The 7,510-nt window shown below is 42.0% G+C and overlaps 1 long non-coding RNA gene across 1 annotated transcript; it reads left to right on the top strand.

Annotated features, from left to right (window-relative positions):
* Positions 1-2,351: 2,351 nt before the first annotated feature.
* On the top strand, positions 2,352-7,142 carry LOC129829163 (uncharacterized). The gene is made up of 2 exons (XR_008755346.1): positions 2,352-3,827; positions 3,969-7,142. It is a non-coding gene; the product is annotated as an uncharacterized LOC129829163 (long non-coding RNA).
* The last annotated feature ends 368 nt before the right edge of the window (positions 7,143-7,510 follow it).

Genomic DNA, 7,510 nt, shown 5'->3' on the forward strand with positions numbered 1-7,510 from the left:
GCTTCACCTGGAATGCTTTTCCAACAGTCTTGAAGTAGTTCCCACATATGCTGAGCACTTGTTGGCTGATTTTCCTTCACTCTGCGGTCCAACTCATCCCAAACCATCCCGAACCAACTCATCCCAAACCATGAGTTTGGGTGATTGTGGAGGCCAGTTCATCTGATGCGACACTCCATCACGCTCCTTCCAGGTCAAATAGCCCTTACACAGCCTAGAGGTGTGTTGGGTCATTGTCCTGTTGAAAAATAAAGGATAGTCCCACTAAGCGCAAAGCAGATGGGATGGCGTATCGCTGCAGAATGCTGTAGTAGACATGCTGGTTAAGTGTGCCCTGAATTCTAAATAAATCCCAGACAGTGTCCCCAGCAAAGCACCCACAAGCCATCACACATCCTCTTCCATGCTTCACGGTGGGAACCACACATGTGGAAATTATCCGTTCACCTACTCTGCGTCTCACAAAGACACAGCGGTTGGAACCAAACATCTCAAATTTGGACTCTTCAGACCAAAGGACAGATTTCCACCGGTCTAATGTCCATTGCTTGTGTTTCTTGGCCCAAGCAAGTCTCTTCTTATTATTGGTGTCCTTTAGTAGTGGTTTCTTTGCAGCATATTGACCATGAAGGCCTGATTCACACAGTCTCCTCTGAACAGTGGATGTTGAGATGTGTCTGTTACTTGAACTCTGTGTGTAGCAGTTATTTGGGCATCAATTTCTGAGGTGCTGGTAACTCTGATGAACTTATCCTCTGCAGCAGAGGTAACTCTGGGTCTTCCGTTCCTCATGAGAGCCAGTTTCATGATAGTGCTTGATGGTTTTTGCAACTGCACTTGAAGAAACTTACAAAGTTCTTGACATTTTCCAGATTGACTGACCTTCATGTCTTAAAGTAATGATGGACTTTGGTTTCTCTTTGCTTATTTGAGCTTGTGATAATAATCATTTTACCAAATAGGGCTATCTTCTGTATACCACCCCTACCTTGTCACAACACAACTGACTGGCTCAAACTCATTAAGAAGGAAAGAAATTCCACTATTTAACTTTTGACAAGGCACACCTGTTAATTGAAATGCATTCCAGGGGACTACCTCATCAAGCTGGTTGAGAGAATGCCAAGAGTATGCAAAGCTGTCCTCAAGGCAAAGGGTGGCTACTTTGAAGAATCTCAAATATAAAATATATTTAGATTTGTTTAACACTTTTTTGGTTACTATATGATTCCATATGTTTTATTTTCTAGTTTTGATGTTTTCACTGTTATAAAACAAAGAAAAATCCTGGAATGAGTGTGCGAGTCCAAACTTTTGACTGGTACTTTATATAGATATAGGGCTCAAAATATAGGGCTCAAAACAGCCCCACCTGACCTGAATGACGGGTCGCCACTGTTCTAATGTCGACATTGCTTATGGAAAATTATATCAAGTGAAAGGTTTTACCATGCAGAGTTCTTGGGTCTCGTGTGCTGTGCTAGTGGACATTTTTTATGGAAGTTATGGACCTCCCTGAAGTTATGGAACTCCCTCGCGTGCTTCTGTTATGGGGAAAAGTACCCAATGAAACTGACATTAAATGTGGAGAATGATACATCTGTTGGCGATTAATTAGCCTATTCATTTATATCCCTATGTATGCTACTGTAGTCAACCATTTGATACAACAAATATGTTGAAATGACGATAACGATATCACCGGAGTCATTACAAATCTATTTGTGCCACTTGTGTAGCCTACCTGGAGCTGGCAAAGGGATTCAATAAATAGCCTATAAAATAATAGATAACAATAAACTTCGGTTTATTGTTGTTGTAGCCTTGTGTTATTATGTAATTATTAATGGCCATGTATAGTTAATGAAATTGGAAGTTATCAATTGTGATCTATCGCAATTGGTGATCAGCTGTTGTTAGAATGCGTTAGATTGAAGGTAACAGTCAGTCAGATTAGTTTACAGGTAATAAAAAATTACAAAAAGTAACACTGGCTGTTGTTGACAAGTTTAGGCCTATTCAGTTCATATCCTTATTATTAACATGTGATTCAGAGATTGATATTACGACCCCATCCTCAGTACCCTATTCCAGCAGGCTATCTGGACAAACAGAAGCACTTCTTACCTCGAAATAGCCTCACAATTCATGTTACATAAATTAGTCTGTCAATTTTAACTAAGCAAGCTGCTAAATTTTTCATTTTACATCTTGCCTGGGCTACTGTAGGCTATCAGGGGGTATAGATGACCTGCATCTAGCTAATGTAATAAATACCATTTAAAATAACACAAGCATATTGCTATTACATTGTTATAACTAACTTCATTCTAAGCAGGGTTTCTCACACCCAAAGACAGATGGCTGGCACAGACCTTTCATAAACACTGATAAGGAAAGGCCTTGATCAAAAGAGTGCTTGGGTCCGCATTTCACGAGATAATAAGACACACACACACATACCCAAGGACGGAGGGCTGACTACGCACACACAAAATCTCCTGTTTAGCTGAACATTTGATAACAAAGAACTTTTGCTATAAGACTCAGAAGGATGACGCCCAGCTCATCAGGACCAATCTGAGAAGACAACAACCTGTCCAGAACCAACCAAAGGACCAGAACTTCCAGACTCAACCTACTTTCTGTATTGTATAAAATGTCTATGCATTCTGTTATCTGAGCTTTTTCTGGAGGTTCACTATGAGCCGAAGGAACGAGACCGTATACGCTTGTACCAGATATCTTTACTCATAATTAAACTGTCGCTTGTCATACAATTTATCACCTTGTCTGAATCGATCCTTGACCGGCTCGCCCTTCTCCATATCCAATTATCAACAGAATGGTAGCAGAGGATGGTTGCCTAGCTACCCGGTCCAGAGTGGTTGATATGGATGTGAGGGGGCGAGTTGGTGAAAGGACGGTTCACGGAGGACAGGTGAAATCTTTTGGGGGGGAGGACGACAGTTCTGCTCAAACTCGGGAAACTGATCTTCTGGTCGACCATAAAGGTAAGCAAGACCTGTTAAATCAAACTTTGTATATTGTCGTATAGTTCTTCCAAATTTCGATCAGTGGTACCGAGTCTGGGTAAGAATTATTGTTTAAATTTATGTGTATAGATGACATGTGAAGGACAGTGAAGTAAACATATGTGGCCATAATTCTGTTACGATAGTCCGGCGGCGACCGGTCCGGCTGAGTCCGGTAAGGGATAAAATTGTGTTAGGGTTCCGATAGTCCGGCGGCGACCGGTCCGGCTGAGTCCGGTAAGGAACGATATTCCGATAGTCCGGCGGCGACCGGTCCGGCAGAGTCCGGTAAGGAAAAGTTAAAGTTAAAAGAAATAGACTTATCCGATAGTCCGGAGGCGACCGGTCCGGCAGAGACCGGTAAGGAAGTCTTAGTACTAAGTCCGGCGGCGACCGGTCCGATTAGATTCGGTAGGGAAATCTATTCTGATAGTCCGGCGGTGACCGGTCCGGCAGAGTCCGGTAAGGAATAGAATACTGTGTATTGTTTAATGACAAACGCTCCATGTACCAATAGGGTCGGATGTGTAAATGTCAACTGATTAATGTGTATTGTTTAATGACAAACGCTCCATGTACCAATAGGGTCGGATGTGTAAATGTCAACTGTTTAATGGATGTTGTTTAATGATGAACATTGCTAGTTAAAAATAGGATTCCGATAGTCTTAAAGTGTATAAGCCTCATCCAAAAGCCCGAATATTCGTTCGGTGAAGGATGTAGTTAAAGTGAACAGTGGTAAATGATAAAGTGGTAACTATTCTAAGTCCGGCTGAGACCGGTCCGACTGAGGTCGGTAAGGAATAAACTTAATTTGTGTTGTGATAAGACCTGCTCAATAGTCCAGGCGGAGACCGGTAAGGAGTAGGTTTGAATTGTGTAGTGATAAGTGATAGCTATTCAATAAGTCCGGCTGAGACCGGTCCGACTGAGATCGGTAAGGAATAGGTTCAGAGTGTTTGAGAGATCTCTAATGTAATGTGTAAGTGTTGAAAGTATACTGATTAATGTGAAGTTGACATACATATTTGATAAGAATTCTTATATTGGGGATTGTTAATTCCATTCAGTAATAAATACTATAGTTGAGGAGTTTTTTAATTAAAGAGAGCAACAGTGTGAATGTATATGTAAACGCATATCCTGATTTGAACTATACTAATCTATTTGATAAAATTACTGAACCTGTATATTCAACATTTGATAATGATTGTCAAATCCGTCTATTTAACCACAACGTTGAATTTAGCGTTGGGTATTATAGGAGGAACGGGATACAATTTTTACTTTCCCCACCGGGTGTGGCCGTGGTTTTTGGTTAGGTAACACCAGGGAATTCGAACAAAAAGTAAACGTATTCTAAACATTATCTGTTTTCATTATGGGGAACAATGAACGGCAGCAAACTGGTATGGCTGGCCGGGAGTTAAAGTACACGTTTATCACAGTTGTGTGAGTGTAATGGCAGGGTATAAAGTATTTTGGGGAGACAATTTGGAGAAGGACTGAATGAGTTACATGAAAAGTCACTAGAGGGCGCCATTGGTCAACTTATGGAGGTTCATGTTATTGGGAAAAGGCACACAGTTACATGAAACATAGAGGATATTCGTTTTTGTTTTAGTAGTACACGTTTGGTTTAAGGGGATCAAGATATCTTAAAGGGGTACCCTCATATATTTAGAATATTAGGAGTTTTATTTTCTGATGTTATTGTTAAATAAAATATAGTGTACTCTTGGGGGAGAGAACTTATTAGTAAATAAAGTATTAAAATTGACAGGGGTATATGACATGCTAGGATGCAGATAGTTTGATTCTAAAGTTAGAAATTGCCACCATAGACATGTTTTTCTAAAAATCCATGAGTTTAGATAAAGCCAAACAGTGAGACATTTAGTTAAAATTTGGAAACACAGTTGTTACAGACAGATAAGGAAAAGGGCAGACAGAGGAGCCCTCCCCGCACTGCTGAGACCTTGAAGGTTTGAGAGCAGAGAATGGAGTTTTGGAAGGGCCGCCAGGACAGAGATAACAGAATGGGTAGATAACAGTTACTGAATGGAGACAAAAGGGAGAATTGGACATGTGGAAAATAAAAGGGGCGCTCCTACATAATAATGTAGAACATGAGAATATTTTACTAAGTCATTATTTAGAATAGGTAAGGTTGATACCTGGGCAGAGCCAGGTATCAAACGGGGGAGGGGTACATTGTGGTCTAGGATAGGATGGGGCCTATTGGATAATAAACTAATTTAAAATTAAAAATTCTAGCTAAAAAATAGACATAGAAATTAAATATATAATCGGATAGAACAAATGACAAACTGTTTGTTAACCAAACCTGTATGTCCAAGATTTTATGCATTGCAGGTGAATTAAAGGAGAAGGTGATTCACCCGACCTGGGGGCATATCGCACTTGGAGGGTGAGACACACTGACACTGCCGAATGATCACAGAGTTAAGGAGAAGAACCGTTACTAATAGAGTTCGGGGATCAACTCCTTAATGAAGAATTTCCTTTTCCCGTCATTCCATCCCTGTGTTTGTTCATAGAAGTGAAAGTGTGTCTGGCTTCTTGCTGATGATGTTTTCTCTGGGAGAGGGTGGGGCTTTACAGGATTGCTTGTAGTCCTGAGCTGTCTGATTAGGATACGATGGGGATGTTACCATCACAGTACTGCCAGAACCACCACCAGTTCCAACAGACCAGGTTCAGCCGGCCTCCTCCACCACTTCAAGACCAAGTCCCACACCATCACCTAAACTCTACAATCTGGTATAGGTAATAAATGTAAAAGACATCTCAGATAGTGACCAATTGGGGACTGAAACTGGTTATGAGGGAAGGGAGAATATGTGGTTGACCTACAAAACACTTAATAAAAAGGACTGTGTCGTATGTGGACATGCCAGACCTATTCTGGCTGCTCACCCATTTGCCCTAAGTAAGGGCGAAGGTTGGATGTGCATATTGGAAAGTTTAAGTCAAATTCAACCCTGTGTAAAACTCTGAGTCTTGTGTTCCCAGAAGTCCGTCCCCAGAAGACACCATGGGGGTTAAGGCATATGGGGGATATTACAGCTGTAACACTGGTACAGGTAGAGGTATGGACTATGGGAGGTTCCCTACTGCTGCCTGCATCACCAATGTCACTATTAACTAGAGGTGTTGCTGATGTATGGTGGATGTGTGGACCTGCCAGGCGGTTGACCCCATTTTGAAAGGAGATTATCAGGGAACATGTGTTTTGGCCAGTCTGATAAACACCATTGCCTATTATTGAGGTTACAGCTAACCAACTTTTGGGAGCTGCACATGACAGAGGCTTGGGACCAACCCAGGAGACGGCAGAAACGTGACGCTCCTTGGTCCGAGAGTACAGATAACATCCACACCAACCTGTTGGGGGTCCCAATAGGGGTCCCCCACGAATTCCAGACATTAAACAGGAATGATGGCCTGTGGCATCTGATGCCCATCATTGGCCCAGCTATTGTTGATGCTAAGCATAATGCCTGGATCAATTATATCTACTATAATTAATGATGATTTGTTAAATACACCCACACAGCACTTACGGGGGTGGCTGAACAATTGGATGCCACCTCGTAGACCAAATAGACTAGCACTGGACATGATTCTGGCCGACCAGGGAGGTGTATGTAAAATGTTTGGAGAACAGTGTTAGACGTTTGTCCCTAACAATACTAGTCTGGATGGGAGCATTTCAAAAGCTCTGAGTGGGTTGGCAAGGTTATCGGTGGAGATGGGGGGTCTTGCAGGTGTGGAGGAGAGTGGACTGTTCCCTTGGCTGGGTGGTTGGTTTGGTAAGTACACTACAGTGATGATTACTGGATTTCTGACCCTAAGTTGTTGTTTTTAATATGCTCATGTTCCGTAATGCCTGTATCATACCTTGTTTGAAGAAGTCTGTTACAGATGTGGAAAGGGCCTATGGTATGATGCCGCTGCTTGATGTTCCAGTTGGAGAGGCTGATACGAAATCAAGCTTTCGCAGGAGAGTGGGCCTGACAGAGGGGGACCCTTGGTTCGCTGTAGTTGATGTTGTCGAATGAATAAAAAGTGATGTTTGTCCTCCCTGTTGTGAAGGTTTTAAGTTCCCGGGTGGCGACGAGCCCACCTGGTACAGAGTGTATAGAGGGATGGACCTGAGGGTTTAACATGATCTAGCTTTTTATGTCACGTCTCTTTTGAGACGTGAAGAGAGGGAATCAAAACTTTTTCCTTCTGAAAAAGTTCCCTGTCTCTGCTTGTCTTAGCTATTTTTGTCACGTCTCTTTTGAGACGTGAAGAGAGGGAATTAAAACTTTCTCTCTGAGAAAGTTTCCCTGGTTGTTTACTTTTGCTTTTCTTACTCTTACCCTTAATAAGACACACACACACATACCCAAGGACGGAGGGCTGACTACGCACACACAAAATCTCCTGTTTAGCTGAACATTTGA

The sequence above is a fragment of the Salvelinus fontinalis genome, chromosome 30, assembly GCF_029448725.1.
Source record: "Salvelinus fontinalis isolate EN_2023a chromosome 30, ASM2944872v1, whole genome shotgun sequence".
Taxonomy (NCBI): domain Eukaryota; kingdom Metazoa; phylum Chordata; class Actinopteri; order Salmoniformes; family Salmonidae; genus Salvelinus; species Salvelinus fontinalis.